General features: G+C 37.2%; 1 protein-coding gene and 1 long non-coding RNA gene across 8 annotated transcripts in view; one reads left to right on the top strand and one right to left on the bottom strand.

Moving 5' to 3' along the window:
- Nucleotides 1–18721, top strand: part of grid2 (glutamate receptor, ionotropic, delta 2) — a 1093502-nt gene that overhangs the window by 570713 nt on the left and 504068 nt on the right. The window lies entirely within an intron of this gene.
- On the bottom strand, nt 5453–6725 carry LOC130912996 (uncharacterized). Its single transcript, XR_009062691.1, has 3 exons — nt 6639–6725; nt 5642–5752; nt 5453–5565 (listed from the first exon to the last, which is right to left on the bottom strand). It is a non-coding gene; the product is annotated as an uncharacterized LOC130912996 (long non-coding RNA).

Here is an 18721-nt window from a genome sequence, read left to right as displayed (position 1 = left end):
CTAATGTGCCTTAAGTCAATAGGTGATTGTCGGATGATTTTTTTAAACCTGTCCATACATCAAAAACAGACCTTATGGTGATCAGCAACAGTTTAACTCTTTTTATTTTGTTTTAATTATTTTCAGCTGCTTTAAATTGGTTATAAATTAGTAAAACCTAAATGCATAGGGACTAAGAAGATTATCGTAGTTTAGTAAAATAAATACATACATAAATGGGTTGTGTCAGCCTCACGCCAGCCATATGAATATCATGGAAAACACAGACAAGGCTGAAAAAGCAGTTTCTGCTCCTGCACCCCTCTTTAAAATAAACTGCTGTATTTTAAGCCAAAAAGACGGTTGTGTTTGATAGAACAATCCGTCTTTATGCTGCCATAGCAGATTAATGGCACATTAAGCCCCCGAACGATATTTAATTTGTCCATTTTATCCTGAAAACCCCCATTTACAGACGTCGCGCAACCGCTTTTGTTTCTACCTATCCATAAAAAGAAGGTAAGCAATCGTATTTTTTTATTCGAATGTCTGTCATTTTTAGCTTAGAATCATTAATCGATGTCTAATATTTAGTTTAAAGAAAAAAACGACTTCAAAAAAATTATTCACGCGCATATTTTAAACTTTTAAACAAATTAAGTCACAATGAAAAAATTGGTGTCTGTAAAAAAGTTACGCATATTTACGTCATAACTATCGCTTGATTATATTTTTTTCGTTACTGTCACATTTTCTCCAATATTTTAGATGATAAATAATCAATCCAAACAAAGAAAAAAAAAAAACGTTTAAAAGGGTTAATATATGAAAAAGAACATGTCGACCACTCCTTGACGTCTGCGATTTCTGCATTGCGACCCTTGTTATATTACCACGTTTCACCCGTAAAATCCACCAAAAATCCAGCTGTGGCCATTCACAGCTGTGTCTTGACACTCGGTGATACGTGCTACATGCAGTTTTTGGATTGAAAAGAGGTAAGTACGCGATAATATCTCGTTAAAATCATCTTTAATTCTGCTCTCGCATGCTCTCAGCTCCAGTTAGGGTTCTGCTGTTTTTTTTTTTGTTTTTTTTCTCCTCCTGTTCAAAATTTTTCTTCCCCCAGAAAATTGAGATTTTAAGCTTTCCAATGATTTATCACTCATGCATATAACCCAATTTTGAAATTTGGCCAAATTGGGGGTCTCAGAGCAGAACTTCAAGTCACCTGGGTGTTTTTTTTTTTTTTTTTTATATATTTTAATATCCAGTATTTGTGTGGCTAGCAAACAAAGCAATTGGAGAGTATGAGTTGCCCAAATGTGTGGATGAAGTCAATTTTAGGCCAATTGATCATCAGAAACAGACTTGGATATGGCTTTTTTAAAACATAATACAGTGACTTAGTATATTTTATGTAGAGGCTCAAAATGCAAAACAGGATAACAATTAGTCAGTTTTTTTCCATCCGTTACTATACTAATTCTATTCATGCGGTGCTCAATCAATTAGTGATTGTGTCGCCGTTTGTAATTTGTTTGTGATATTCCACAGGAGTATTGTTTGGCCAGATCCATCAGTGTCTGTGGCCTTTTGACCTGTACGGTAAAGCTGAAAAAGTCATTCGATTCTTGGATGAAAACATCAGCCAGTGAGATGTACTGAATATATTAATCCTTTGTATCTTTGTCTTATGGTGAAGTGTCTGAAGATTAAATGGCCTACACCTACAAATAATCAACTGACCATCTTTCAAAAGTTGTCTAATTAGACATAGTACCTTTCATTTCGCCTCCCACCTCGAACATGCTTCCACTTTACAAGTTTGAGAACATTCTCATTTACCATTAGAAGAAATGAATAACTACAGGCTGCCACTGTTATGAATCAGAGCAACACTTCATGTCATTCGTTTGGCTTTTCAGATGACAAATGTTAAACATAGATTATATCCAGTTATCCTTTATTAAAAGTCAATCAAGCAAATTAATCTTCACCACCATTGCAGGTGGTGCTCACTGTCGAGGACTCATTATTGTCAAGAAGTTGTACGCCCCAAAGTGATTGCCCAAATCTTATCATAATTATTTATGAAACTAAATCCATGTACCGCCCAACGCATATTTTTTTCTAGTCATATTCAATATTTGTCTTTCTGGCAATGACACTGAGAAACAGAAAAGATGAACATCAGTGTGTGATAAAGGAGCAAATGGGTTACTTCGAAAAACTTTTATTCTTGCAGTGAATAAATAGGGACACGCCAGGGCAATTAGGACCAAACTAGAGAAAATCTATTGCACAAATATGATTAAATTGTCTGCAAATTACCTGTGTTGACAAGTAGAATATCATTAAGGAAGGTTGGGAGATAACATAAAATAGTACTGTTTATGATAAGTTTTTTTGTTTGTTTGCCTAGCCAATGAAAGCCTCCAGTTGCTTACATTAGTCTCTTACATGGCCTCCCAGGCAACAGTGTACAAGTAAAAGGCGGAAAAGAAGAAGGGAAATGGATCTGAACTGACAACATAATAGCAGTAAACGCCTCAGGGTTGTAAATGGAGGAGCCGTCGATTTATTTCTAGAGGACATGTTCATCGAGTTGACTTAACACTGGATAGACCAAGACACTCAGAGATAATGTCATGTCTCGTTGGATGAACCAAAGCAGTTGGAGGCAGGAACGGATGGAGGACTCTTACCTCTCAAACAACTGCCTCTTTCACACAGATATAGTATCATGGATAAACAGTATTTTTCGGACAATAAAGCGTAGCACATTATAAGGAACACAACAAATGAACAAATTTGTTTTCATACATAAGCCACACCTGATTATATGGCAGATCAATGTAATACATTTGTCATGAGTTCTTATCTTTTAACATTGTAATTTTTATTTATTCATGCATTCATTCATTATTTGTTTTAATATTTCACTCATGGGTTTGCTGAATGATGAATATGTGTCTTGAGCTGTCAGGCAGTATAATACGGGTATATTCCAGCAAACTAGGTTCGAGGTCATTAACTCATTCACTCCCAGCCATTTTCACCAGAGCAAGGCCCTTCGCTCCTGGCCATTTTACTGGATTTTGACTGATTTTGCAAGGCCCACAGAAAATTCTGTTTTATTGCTATATAAACATGGAACCCACCAAAAGAAAGATTAGACTCTTCTTTCAGCAGAAAAAAAGTAAGTTCATATCTTTTTCCATTCTTTAGAAATCAGCATTAGAAATAGCTTAGTTTGAGCAATTTTCCAATTTTTGATGAAAAAACTGAGAAAATTGCCTTTTTATAAATGCATACATTTCAAACATAACTTTGACTTTAACACAGCTATTTTTTATATCCGTTACATCCCAAACATCTGAATGTTTTCCTTTTACAAAATATCATAAAGAACAAGACATATAGAGCTTTTAATAGCAAAGTAACAATTTATTTACACGTGACTACTGAGAGATGACGCAGTTGTCGCCGAGATGTCGCCGTTGTCGCCGCGTCAGCCGTGTAAACTTTTCCCCCATCGTTGTCTGTCTCGGAAAGATGGATTATTTTTTAATCTCTGCGGGGTCTGGTCGGTGAGCCTGCAGCACTAGTGGTCCCAGTCGTTTTGCTCAGTCGTCCAGTGCCTGGCATCCCAGGCGTTCTCTCGGTACTTTGGCTCGGTCGTCCGCCGCCTGGCATCAAGCCGCCAGCGCTCCAACCGTGCTGCCCAGCCGTACACTGCTGTTGAATCGGGTTGCCGGTCGTACAAAATGCGCTACTGCCCTCCAGTGGCCAGTTTTATTGCTTTAAAAGGCGTTTTGAGCTTTGTTATTTGTTTGTCAGATAGATCGGAAGCTATAGATGCTTCTTGTAAAAAAAAAAAAAAAACGCAAAAGACGTTTTTAGAACAATGAGCATTTAAAAATAGAATGTATTTATGCGTTTTTGGGAGCAAATGAGTTAAGCACAAACAGAATTCATACATAAGGCGCATGTCGATTTTGGGGGAAAAATACATTTTTTAAGTGCGTCTTCTAGTCTGACAAATATGGTATGACTTTTGTGACATATAAAATGCAAATGGTTTTCATTTTAACAAGATGGGGCTAAACAACCATTAAACTGTACAATTTCTGTCTAATCTATCTAATCTACCACAGCCTCTACACCCCTGAACTCCATCTTGGTGCCATACATTTACAGTGATATGCACAGGTTTGGTCACACCTGATGATTTTTAAGATTTTCCTTTGTAAATCACTGATTGTTTGGATCAGACATTTCAGTTAAATATAACAGATAGCAGATGAACACAGTAATATTAGAGAAGCGAAATGAAGTTTATAGGATAAACAGAGAGTGCATAATAATTATTTAAACAAAAATAGACCTGTGCATATATTTTGGCACCCTTGTGTTTTTATTGATTAGAAAATCTTTAGCACTAATTTTTGGAACTTAAAATTAGTTTGATAAGCTGACTGACGTTGACCTACATACACAGGAAAAGCCAATTACGAGAAAGGGTATTGATGGTGGCAAATTGCAAATTGTTCTCTTCTATGCATCATCTCTGAAGAGTGGAAACATGGGAGCCTCAAATCAACTGTCAAATGATCTGAAAGAAAAGATGATTCAACATTATAGTTTAGGGGAAGTATACAAATAGCTGTCGTAGAAAATTTCAGCTGATATTTTCCACTGTTAGGAACAGAGAAAGAAAATGGAAGACCACAGGCACAGTTCAAGTTAAGTTCAGGAGTGGTTGGTCAAGTAAAATAATGCATAAGTAGGGGCAAAGGTAGGTGAGAAGCGTCAAATTGAACCCACAGACCAGCTCGAAAGACCAGCAACATGATCTTGCTGCAAATGGTGTTACTATGCATAGGTCAACTATTTAGCGTTGTTTGCACAAGGAGATGCTGTATGGGAGAGGCATGCATTTCTGTGCACATGCCACAGAGTTCCTTGAGGTATGCCAAAGCACATTTGGATAAACCAGCCTGATATTGAAATGTTTCTGTGGACTGATGAAACAAAAATGGAGTTATTTGGGCATAACAAGTGGCGGTACGCATGGTGTATGAAGAACACGGCATTCCAACACAAACACTTGCTACACACAGTAAAAATTGGTGTTATAGGGCTTTATGTCCAGCGCACACACCAGCAAGATTGGTAAAGTTGAAGGTCGCATGGATTCCAGTGAATACCAACAAATTCTTGCAAACAATAATCCAGAGTCAGTGACAAAGTGCGAGTTGCTCAGGGACTGGACTTAACTTCAATCCAAATCCAGACCCTCATTGGAGGCTTTCGGAAACATTTAGGAGGCTCTACTAAATATTGATCATGTTTTTCATTAGGGGTGTCTAAATTTATGCACCAGCCTATTTTTTGTTGAAATAATTGTTACGCACTGTTAGGGTTCTGGGTGAACGGGGCTCCAAGTGGAGAGAAGGCAGGCAAAGTGGCAGCGGTAACAACAGTTTATTGCATAATACAAAAGCAGTCTGTGTCCGAATGATCAGGTGGGCATTTGCGAGTGAGCAGGTGAGCTGTCAAGGCAGGCGAGCAATGCAGGATCTGTAAAGTAAGACAAGGTGAGCTGAATAGAAGCGATACAAAATCTTGGATCAATGTGAACGCTAGAGTCACAAACTCGTGGAGTCGTGTTGTTGATCTGGAGACGAAGTGAGGCTAGGGACTGCCTTAAGCAGGCTGTTAACGATGATCGACTACACCTTGTTCCAGGCTCAACCATCGTCCATTGCTGCAATCAAGACACACACAAGGAGGATGAGCAGGGCTCAGCGAGAAGGGGCCTTAACACGCACTTTGTTTATTCTATAAACTTCATTTTACTTTTCAAACATTACTGTGTTCTTCTGCTATATGATATATGTAATAGATTTTTTTTATTCCAAACAATCAGTGACCTACAAAGAAAAATCCTAAAAATTATGAGGGGCGCCCAAACTTTTGCATACTCCTGTAGATCATTAGCATGGAAAAATATGTAGCTGGAAAATGGGAACTTCCGTAACTACTTCAACTCACATGGCTTCTCTGTAAGCTGTGTGGGTTCAGTTCCTACAATGACTGCATTTTCGTTCCTATATGTGACATGCTATTGAATTTTTGCTTTTAGTCATCTGAAATGACATGACCAATATTAACATTATAAGTGGTTGAAGACATTGCTTGTATATGAGGTATTTTTCTGAGACACGGCTTTCCTTCCACATTGCAAAAACTCGTTTCATTCACTGATGACTAAATTGCCTATAGGTGTGAATGCGTCCAATTATTTCAGTCTATGTGTGATTGACGGGCAAACAGTCAAGGGTGAACCTGTCTTGCACAAAGTCAGTTAAGATAAACGGATAACATTTTAGCTGCGCATGTGCTTTGGAAATAAAATAAAACAAAAACAAAACAATGTACAATGAAATGGCGTACGAATACTATATTATATATATAATACTTAGTTTTAAATGAATTTCAGACAATTAATCTACAGACTAGAAAGCTTTAGTAACTGTCTTTAGTTCTTTCTCCTTCTTAAAGCATTTTGCCACAGTTTTATTTTCAGCAAGTGGAATGCCTACTCAATCGGATTTAGGTCAGGTGACTTTGCAGTATATCATTATAGTTACCTAAAAAAAAAGCTTTGGTTGCTCTCGCAGTATGCTTCGGGAATCATTGTCGACCACTGTCCAATAAATTCTGAAACATGAGGCTGAATATGACAGAAAAAAAGCCCATATTATCAAAACATAAATATAGCATTTATATTGGCAGCCTTACATACCCACACCAGGAAACATGGAGGAATTTAGCATGCAAGTAGTGTGAAACAAATGAACTTAAAGGGAGTGATTAGGTCTCTACTAGATTGCTGCTAAATGTCAGCTAGCTACAGGAAGTCAAGCTTCATCCAAGTCCTGGTAGCTCTTCCAGGCAGTTACCCCCATCCCACATAGGGAATTATCAATTAACCAGTTGTTAATATTCAGATCCAATTAGCAATAAAATGATTATTAATATCAAGCTACTGTATAAAAGCCTAATCCTAGTTGAAATTGAACATAGAATATAACATAGAAAATACCAGGAGTTGTCCACACTCACAGCAGGAACTGTCTATGGAAGTTAAGTCTTCCAACTATATTCAAGTGAATATTCCCTGGAGGATTATGCATCAACGCACACACACAGCATGTTTTTCAACCTGGCAGCCGTGTGAGTCAGTGCCCTACCGCCACTCACTGCCTCACAATTGTACTCGATGTGGAACAATGCTTGAAAAGAATATACAGACACAAGTAGGTCGTGTATAGAAGCACATACATAGAATAAAGCATTGGATTCGGTGAATAGAAAAGGCCTGGGTACATGTCTTCATGTTTATGACACTGGTTTTGCAATCTGAAATACATTTGCTAGTGGTAGCGCTTATTGTTCCTCCCACCAACAGAGGGAAAAAAAGTATAGCTTAGATAGCCTGAGCTTAAAAAGTTCTGATGTAAAGATTAATGAAATATTTTACCTTATATTTGGGAAATTGATTGCTGTTGTAACCTCAATGGTTAATATCAGAGGTGGGGAGTAACGCATTACAATTACTCTGTTACATTTACTTGAGTAACTTTTTGAGAAAAATTTACTTCTTAAAGTAGTTTTAGACTTTTTTAGCAAGACCTTTTACTTTTACTTGAGTAGATTTATAGAAGAAACAATACTCCGCTACTTTGGGCTACATTAGAGTCGATACATTTTTCATCTTTATTCTGCATATTGACTTTATTTTTGCCAAAGATGCCGACAGTGGCTGTCTCAGTAGGCTTTGAGTGACAAATGACCTTCATGCTCCGGAACGGTAGGTGACGATAATGCTCCGATATACTATATGTCAGTGAAGTGGGTGGATGGCGTCAATGCAAGCGGGACAAGACACAGTAAATTATACGAAAGGAACAAACTAGAAGTTCAGGGACAATCTCCAGCCACCGTGCTGAGGCTGTCTCCATGGCGCTGTGTACCAACTTTTCAAGTAGGGAAACATCACACAACTGGATTCACAGTCTCATTATTGCTTTATATTGGCTTAGCAAACATAAAGAACATCTAGATTATGCTTCCTCATTTTATTCAAACAGTACAAAATTGATTGCACAAACGGTAGCTTGCCACAGTGCATACAGTGGGGAGAACAAGTATTTGATACACTGGTGCAAGCCATGTAGAGGTCTGTAATTTGTATGATAAATTCTCTTCAACTGTGAGGGACGGAATCAAATAAAAAATCCAGGAAATCACATTGTATAATTTTTAAATAATTGTATTTAACTGCATGAAAAAAGTATTTGATACATTACCAACTAGTAAATATTTCGGCTCTTAGTTCTTTTTTAAGAACCCCTCCTGTTCTCCACTCATTACCGGACGTAACTGCACCTGTTTGAACTTGTTACCTGTATAAAAGACACCTGTTCAAATGCTCAAACAAACAAACTCCAACCTCTTCACAATGGCCAAGACCAAAGAGCTGTGTAAGGACATCAGGGATAAAATAATAGACCTTCACAAGGCAGGGATGGGCTACAGGAAAATAAGCAAGCAGCTTGGTGAGAATGTAACAACTGTTGGAGGGACTATTAGAAAATGGAAGAAGTTCAAGTTGACAGTCAATCTGCCTCGTTCTGGGGCTCCATGCAAGATCTCACCTCGTAGGGCATCACTGATCATGAGGAAGGTGAGGGATCAGCCCAGAACTACACGGCAGGACCTGGTCAATGACCTGAAGAGAGCTGGGACCACAGTCTTGAAGAAAACCATCGGAAACACATTACGCCGTCATGGATTAAAATCCTACAGCGCACGTAAGGTCCGGCTGCTGAAGCCAGTGCATGTCCAGACACGTCTGAAGTTTGCCACTGACCATCTGGATGATACAGAGGAGCAATGGGAGAAGGTCCTGTGGTCGGATGAGACCAAAATTGAACTTTTTGGTCTAAACTCGGCTCGTCGTGTTTGGAGGAAAAAGAAGGATGAGTACAACCCCAAGAACACCATCCCAACTGTGAAACATGGAGGAGGAAGCATCATTTTTTGGGGCTGCTTCTCTGCCAAGGGTAGAGGACGACTGCACCGTATTGAGGGGAGGATGGATGGGGCAATGTATCGCCAGATCTTGGCTGACAACCTCCTTCCTTCAGTGAGAGCCCTGAAGATGGGTCGTGGCTGGGTCTTCCAGCATGACAACGACCCAAAGCACACAGCCAAGGCAACTAAAGAGTGGCTCCGTAAGAAGCATCTTAAGGTCCTGGAGTGGCCTAGCCAGTCACCAGATCTGAACCCGATAGAAAATCTATGGAGGGAGCTGAAAGTCCGTGTTGCCTGGCAGCAGCCCCGAAACCTGAAGGCTCTGGAGAAGATCTGCATGGAGGAGTGGGCCAAAATCCCTGCTGCAGTGTGTGCAAACCTTGTCAAGGACTACAGGAAACGTTTGGTACCTGTAATAGCAAAGAAAGGTTTCTGTACCAAATAATAAGTTGACTTTTGTGATGTAACAAATACTTATTTCATGCAATTAAATGCAAATTTATTATTTAAAAATCATACAACTTGATTTTCTGTTTTTTTTTTTTTTGTATTAGATTCCGTCCCTCACAGTTAAAGAGAACTCATGATACAAATTACTGACCTCTACATACTTTGCAAGTGGGAAAACCAGCAAAATCGGCAGTTTATCAAATACTTGTTGTCCCCACTGTATGCACATGTAAAGACAATTCAAACACTTCATGCCTGTTTTTTTTTTTTTTTTTTTTTTTTTTTTTAATTGATAAAAATATTATTAAATCAGTGGTGGAATGTAACCAATAACTTACAGTAGTTACTGTACTTAAGTACATTTTTGTGTGTCTGTACTTGAGTACGAATATGAAGTGGTACTTTTTACCTTTACTTCTGAAGGAAAATAATTGATTTTCCTTGTTACAGTTTGTTTTATTCTCATAAAAAAACAGGAGATGATGACACATAATTCAGGAATAAAAAGAACAAAGAATTTACACTTAAAGACAGACAAACAGAAAAGACAGGTACCGGGACACAGAGTGTGTCCTGCCTCCCAGCGCCTACCCTTTTTCTTCCCCACCCACATCTTACTAGCACCAGCAAATACTTTCCAGATGTGACACTATTCAATAGCATACACTGAACAAAGAAGAGCCTGTTAGGATGTAGAATGAAATGGGACTCCTTCTACATGATTATGTGGATAAATGGAAATATAATTCTACACTTACCTATATTTTACAGCAGGTATCTGTACTTTTTACTCCAATACTATTAAAATCTTTGCCTGTGTTATACATTACTTTTGTTTTCTTCTTTTCTCATTGCAAATTGATAGTTTCGATTTCATGCCTCCAGCGCAATCGATAAGCCCCGTGCAACTATACCGTACCTGAACACTGAAGGCAGCAACACGAGTCCAAGCAAGATTAGGGAGGTGAACAAGATATTGCCCAATAAAAAACACCACACTCTTGTACATTAGGCGGCGGCATGCACCTGGTAGTTGCTTGCAATCCGCCATTAAGCTAAGCTTTGGAGTTTCGGAGCTTTTTAATGATCTGTCTACAGTACAGTCCATTTTATTGCTTATTTTCTATTCTTCAGTTTTTAATAAAACTAAGTAGTCAATGAATTTTCTGGTTCATTATTTGAATATTGACTCAGATATCTGTATCTATATATCTAAGTAATGTATGTAAATATGATTTAAAAACATTAATATACAGGTATATTACATTTTTGCATCGGTAGAAAATAGTTGTAACGTAAATTTTAAAGCAATCACTTTTGTACTTGAGTATACATTTTGTTTGATACATGTACTTAAGTAAATTGTTGCACCTGCATCTGTACTTTAACTTAAGTAATCTAAGTGGGTACATCATCCACCACTGGATAGAATTGAATCTTTATATCATCATTAGACCGCACTGAATAGCCTTAAATGTAAGGCTGTGTTAATGTTTGGGTTGAAAGTGATGATAGCAGCCATGTTTTAAAATGATGGGTGAAACAGTCCAAAAGACTGACGTGAAATGAATTTGTTCACTCCTACTCACACTGAATTGGGGGCAAAGAGTGCGGTCCAATAGCAGGCATCATCGGGAGAGTGACAAACAGCTGTCAGTAATGGCAACTGACGGAGACACTTTTAATCAAATAGTTGCGTATTTCTGCTTGTAATGGGCAAATAATAACAAAAAATAATAATGAAAGAAAAATACAGTTCGGACTGGTTCCTGGATGGCGGAGAGTGGACAGCAAGGGCTTTCCATTCTCCAATAATAATTTGAGGTAACAAATTTGCCTTATTTTTATGAGATGGGAGTGGTGGAGTGGGAGCAGTTCCTTTCAGGACCATGTGACATGTGACACAAGTGTGTGAGTGTCCTGGCATACACACGCTCAGTAATTTTTTTTTTTTTTAAAGCAAGAGAGCACACGCCAGTCATGTTGTCAATATTCAGCAAGAAATTGTAAAACATGTCACACGAAATGGAGCGACATTCAAAAATTCTGACATGCCATACTTTCTGCGTCATGGTTTTGAGACCGATCACTCCACAAAAAAAATTTGAATTTACAAATATAGAGAACTGTGAATAAGGTATGAGGTATTATGACAAATGCATATCGAAGTCGTGTTATCTAAAGCACCTAAAAACATATGCGGATTTTAAGGGGGGGCCAGCCCCCCTGGTGGCCGAAAAATGCCATTGCTTGTAATTGACTTTCCTATATATATATATACTGTATATATATATATATATATATATATATATATATATATATATATATATATATATACACACACACACATATATATATACACACACACATATATATAAGTTGTAAAGCAATAAAACTGCAACAAAAATGAATGAAATTAACAAAAAAAAAAAAAAATTACAATTGGTCGAAATTATTTTTCGAGCTCCTTAGACAGTCATTTGCTTTGCATTTATATATATATATATATATATATATATATATATATATATATATATATATATATATATATATATATTTCAAAAAATATATTTTTAAAGATTATTTTTTTTCTTTGATTGAAATTTTTTTTTTTTTTTTTTTTTTTTGATTGAAGCAACTTTTTGGGGGATTGAATGAGTTAGACACAAATGTCATAATCATAATATGGCCCAAACACAAAAATGGATTGCTTCAATCATAGAAAACTTTTTCAAGGAAAAATTAAGTTTTCAAATGCAAATTTTTCAATATCAAATATTTTTTCGCATTCAAAGACTTTTTTCTATGATTGAAATTTTTCTTTTTATTATTGAAGTGATTTTTCTTTTTGAAAATCTATTTATTTTTTTAAGCAACTCATTTTTTGATTGAATAATAAAGACAAAAATGTCCTAGCCAAAATGTCGCCCAAACACAAATCAACATTACTTCAATCAAAAAGTTGCTTCAATAAAAAAAAAAAAAAAAAAAAAAAAAAAAAACGACTTCAATAAAAAAATAAAGAAAAATAAATTAAAGAAAAATAGCTTTGACCTACATTTTTTTTTTTTTTTTTAGTTTTTTGAGTTTCAAATTAATTTTTGCATTCAAACACATTTTTTTTTAGATTGAAGCAACTTTTTTTGGGTTAAAGATATATATTTTGATTGAAGCAACTTTTTATTTTCTTTCTTTTTTTTTATTGAAGCAACTTTTTTTTTTTTTAAATACTAAAGACACAAATCTACCTCCATATGGCTCTGCCAAGGAGATACAATTTTTGCCTGGTGTAACTACATTGGCACGACACCGGCGGGCGTACCAAATTCAATGGATGAGGATCTTGGCGAAAAGTATTGCCTAAGCAGCCTGATTTAAAATTCCCCTCAAGAATGATGGGAAATAAAAATGCTCATTGTCAACTTATTATTTTAAATATTCTTATAAGTTAATTTTATTGCTGACACTGCGTTTTGGGGTCATCAACATATTGTGCCCCCCCAGCCCTAAAAGTCAAACTCCACCTATGCCTAAAAACTGTTTCAGTTGTTAAAAATGTGCACAATCCTAAAAGCATTTGATATAAAAAGGCGCGTGGACACTAAATGGCCAAATGACTCGGGGATTATCACGAATGCCTTAATCGTGCCGAGCTAATGCTTTTTGGCGAAAGCATCACTGCCACGGTGTCAGTCCACATGGTTAATGCAGACGGAGACGGGTGGCTGCTTCGTTCAGCTCAACGAACTTACCGCTTTTCCCAAATTAAATATATAACTTCAACCGCTTTAATTAACAAAGACTTGCATAATGGCCAGTGAAATTGAAACCGCTTTTCAGTCTACTCATTAATCAGTTTTAATCTGCTCGCCTGAAATAACCCCCCCTACTGCTAAGAAGGACAATTGCTCTACACAATGCTTCTTCAATTAAATACAGAATAGCTTTTGTAGGCATAGCTACAATCTTAGCGGGCGCCTCCAAATGAGTTTTGTCTCTGACACTGCCGTAACAGATACAGTATAACTTTTATTTTGTTTGCCTTAAGTGTCTCGTACTTCAGTTAGATGAGAACAGCACTTGGACAGAATTGAGTAATCAAGAGAGTAGGCTCTATTCATAATGAATGGAGAACAAGATTAGAGTTTATTATTCTTTTAAGCTTCCAGCTTGTTATGGGAGTTACTATAAGTCAAACGCCAGATGTCTCATTTTTAAGTAGGCATCAAAACGATGAATGGCCAAACTTGAAGTTATGTAGTTGAATTAAAAAAAAAAAAAAACTGCGATAAGTGAAACTAACTTCTATATTCAAGTTCCTTCAAAATAGCCACTGCTTTGCGCACTAGTGATGGGAAAGACAGTTCACTTAAGGGAACCATTATGATTTGTTCAGTAAAACATTTAGTTCCAACGAATCGTTCAACAAATCGTTCATCCCCTTCCCTCCACCCATTTAATGAATTGAGTCACCAAAGGCCGCTTAGTAACTTTACTGAACGGGAAGTGACATTGCTTCGTCCCACCCCCTCGTGCACACTGGCTCCTCATTGGCCGCTCGACGTAGATTAAGAACCTAGTGCCACTGAGTGACAGATGCGATTATTCTGATTCTGCTCCCCTCCACTGCAATTCTCGTCCCGGTGAGAGTGAACTGCCGCATCTTTTTTTTTTATGGGAAGCAAAGACTTTCTCTATCATGATCTTGATCACATATACCGGTACTGTGCAATAATGCTGCGACTAGCCAACATAACACGCTTGCTGCAGCTCAACCCATATAAAAAGAGAAAAAGAAACTTTCATTTATCAAATATGGATCGACCAACACATCATATCTACCTCACGATCAGAGGTTGCGCTAGACTTTTTCGTTGTCTGTCATTTTGACTGACAGGGTCATAAAAATCCGGTCATAATCTATTCTTACCAGTCACTTAAATTTTTAAAATGACTATATCTTGATGCATAATATAAAGTAACTAACATTAGTGCAGTCATGGATTACAGTAAGCAGGCCAGTGCTGTTTCCATATATATTTTTATTATATTATGTATATACAGGATATATATATATTTTTTCCTCCAAGTGGGACCTTCCATGATCCTAATACATTTAATAATAATAAAATATTATATAATTCCATTATATACATATATATATTTTAATTAGGGCTGTCAAAATTATCGCGTTAACGCGCGGTAATTATTTTTTTAAATTAATCACGATAAAATATTTGACGCAATAAATGGACATGTCCCGCTCAGAAAGTATTCTGCCTTTTGGTACGTTTTCAGCAAGGCTTTTTGTGCTGTCCAACAGCGAACTCTTGTGGTCGCTTTGCGACATGGTTTATTGTTTTCTTGCCAGTTCATTATGGCTGCACGACGTCTCGGGCTGATAATGTTGTGCTTATATGATCCTTGGACAAGATTTGTCCGTAAGTATGGTTGTTGTAAAGAATGTACATATTATGTTAGTAAGCGAAATGTTATATTTTTTGTATGAGACGCTTTTTATGTTTAGTGAACCTGTATAGCGTGCTAAGCTAACGTTGTTGCTAATGCAATGCTTGTGTAATTTATTTTGTAGTTTTACGACGGTCTAAAGAGGACAATGGTTTGAGGCCATTTTATTAATAAATCAGATGAAAAAGGAAGAAGTCTAATTATTAAGGCGTCGTTCACTAGCTGTCTAGCTTTGGAAAAAGTAGACGCTTCGGAGTGAGGACAGCATAGACAGATTTAAATGACAGTAGAGTGAAATGCCCACTACAGTCCTGATGTACCGTATGTTGAATGTATATATCCATCTTGTGTCTTATCTTTCCATTCCAACAATTTATTTTACAGAATATATATATAATTTACAGAAAAATATGGCATATTTTATAGATGGTTTGAATTAATTGCGATTAATTACGATTAATTAATTTTTAAGCTGTAATTAACTCGATTAAAAATTTTAATCGTTTGACAGCCCTAATTTTAATGTATCATGAATACTAAATAAAAATGCACGTTGATACGACGCACATAAAGGCAACTTCAATTTTTTTTTAAAAATCGGTAGAAAGTTGTATGGACTTACAATCCACTAGCTTGTTGTTTCCTGTTGTCTTCCGAAATACACCTGTGTGACGGCGCGTCAAGTGTTCGTTCATAGCCGACGTGCTACCGTGGTATGTGAGCTCAGCTTAGCAAAAAGAGTACACACAGTGGTGGCACCCTCCATATTTTCCTTGAAATAATTTCAGGCTCTGGCTAGTCTAGTCCGCTTTTTTGGCTTTATGCCGCTTTCACCGTGTTACCAATTATGCCCTTCTTAGTAATTGGCGGTTTTTTCAACTGCTCGCCGCAGTGAGGAGTGAACCGGCGATTCACTTGATTCGTTGTCATCCTTCATCCTCCACTGCACCAGTCCCTCTTTTTTCACCTCTTTTATCAACACCATCGTCGTTTTGGGGCTTTTTGAAGAAACTTCGGACACTCAGTTGCCTTGACATTTTTCTGAGTAAGGCCAACGACGTCATGCATCAAGAGAGACAATAGCTAATTAATATGCTCACTCGCCACCCTGTGGTCTGGGGTGTGAATTGCAACCTGTCAAAATGACAGATGGACTTCAGTTTTTTCCGTCACCGTTTTAAAAAACCGGTCAACGACGGAAAATATTCGGTTAACGCGACCCCTGCTCACGATCCATTGTATTTTTTTTTTTATGCTTGTCAGTATTAGTTTCTGGTAACTATAGTAACAACAAAAGTGAATATGGTCAAATTTGTTGCTCTGAAGTGAAAACAATGAAACTATATTAAATATAGACATAAAAACAGCTTCATTGCAAATTAGGTTATTATGGTCATATTGAAAGGTAATTTTTGTTGTGCTCCCTGCTGTCGTCCCCTTATCTCAGACCGCTATTATTATTAATATTATTATTTTAGAAACCACCAACACACAATACCTTGTGCCCCATTGTTTTTTGTTTTTTTTTTCGTGCCAGTATTTCTGCTCCTAGCCTTCACGACATTCTTGCACGAGAGATATTTTTATTGTTATTATTGGAACCACCTCTACAATTCCTTAAACCTAATGTTTTTTTTTTTCTTTTCGCACGTATACCTATTAAATACCGTATTGGCCCGAATATAAGACGGTGGTTTTTGCATTGAAATAAGACTGAAAAAGTGGGAGTCGTCTTATATTCGGGGTCTAGACATTATACCCATTCACGACGCTAGATGGCGCCAGATATCATTGAAGCGATGTTCTGTCATGATAAATCTCAGCTACTCTCAAGTTTAACCAGTTTGCATTATTTTATTGCAATGTTTTTCCCTTATTCAGATTTCTTTCAAGACTACAGTTACAGTTAGACCTCATTTTGATGGTTAATGCAGTTATTGTAATTTTGTTGTTTTATCAGAATAGATTGGTTTATTTACATTTCAAAGACCAGACACCATTCATTTACGAATGTGATTGCACTTTAGTTTACATATTTAAATGTTCAGATATTAAGATTTGAATGAGGCAAAATGACATGCTTTTTCTCTCAAATATATTGGTATAATCATTTGTTTTGAATGTACTGTAATTATTTTCTGTATAAAAATGAATTTGTTGTTCAAAAAGTATTTTTTTCAAACTTGAGTCTTGAAAAAGGGGGTCGACTTATAATCAGGGCCATCTTATATTCGGGCCAATACGGTGGATTTGTATGTCGAGGTATACTTACTTACAATAGGGTATTTGCCTCCGATCGTGACAGCCATGATTACTGGTTATTAAATCTGCTTTGCTGCTCTGGCACTTAAAAATAAGTAAATTTACATAAAAATACTGTTTCATTGCAAATCAGTATTATGGCAATTGTACTAAATTGTAAATTTTAATCTGCACAGATGATATAAATTTCGCTGCCATGAAGTCTCCTCAGCTCAGCTTGAGTCTCTGACAGCCCCCCAATCAGCTGCTTTGACGTCTTCGCAGCTCAGCTTGCCTTGTAGCGACTGGCGAAAGAGTTACAAACTACTGTAAAGTTTTTAGTATGTCACCATTACTTTATATGTAGTCTTGAGTCTTGCTCGGTATGTTTGCGTATTGTTTTCGTGCATTTTAGTAGCATAGGATAGGCTCTATATTAAAGAATACGCAACAAAGCCCTTTCCTTTCACCTCTTAATTCGTTCACTGACTCACTGGGAAGTCAAGTCATGTTTCAGAACGAATCATCTAAGCCAGTGGTGTCCAAACTATTCCACATAGGGCCACAGTGGGTGCTGGATTTCATTCCTACAAAACAAGATGACATCTTTTCACCAATCTGGTGTCTCACAAGTGTAACCAGTTGATTGCAGTCAGGTGCTGCCTGTTTTAGCACAAACTTCATTGGTTAAACTGTCTGTGCTCGATTGGTCGGAACAAAAACCAGGACCCAGAGCGGACAGTTTTGACACCCATGATCTAAGCAATCTTGGTCAGGATGGAGAACGAGTTGTAAGTGTTCGGGAAGTGACATACAGTGGGGCAAATAAGTATTTAGTCAACCACTAATTGTGCAAGTTTTCCCACTTGAAAATATTAGAGAGGCCTGTAATTGTCAACATGGGTAAACCTCAACCATGAGAGACGGAATGTGGGAAATAAAACAGAAAATCACATTGTTTGATTTTTAAAGAATTTATTTGCAAATTATGGTGGAACATAAATATTTGGTCAATACCAAAAGTTCATCTCAATACTTTGTTATGTACCCTTTGTTGGCAACAGCGGAGGCCCAACGTTTTTTTTAACTCTTCACAAGCTTTTCACACATTGTTTTTGGTATTTTGGCCCATTCCTCCATGCAGATCTCCTCTAGAGCAGTGATGTCTTGGGGCTGCCGTTGGGCAACATGGACTTTCAACTCCCTCCACAGATTTTCTATGGGGTTGAGCTCTGGAGACTGGCTAGGCCACTTCAGGACCTTGAAATGGTTCTTACGAAGCCACTCCTTTGTTGCCCTGACTGTGTGTTTGGGATCATTGTCATGCTGACAGACCCAGCCACGTCTCATCTTCAATGCCCTTGCTGATGGAAGGAGATTTTCACTCAAAATCTCTCGATACATGGCCCCATTCATTCTTTCCTTCACACAGATCAGTCGTCCTGGTCCCTTTGCAGAAAAACAGCCACAAAGC

This window comes from Corythoichthys intestinalis, chromosome 3 (assembly GCF_030265065.1).
Source record: "Corythoichthys intestinalis isolate RoL2023-P3 chromosome 3, ASM3026506v1, whole genome shotgun sequence".
NCBI lineage: Eukaryota > Metazoa > Chordata > Actinopteri > Syngnathiformes > Syngnathidae > Corythoichthys > Corythoichthys intestinalis.
Note: the sequence above shows the minus strand (reverse complement) of the source record. Positions and strands in the feature narration are given on the sequence as shown.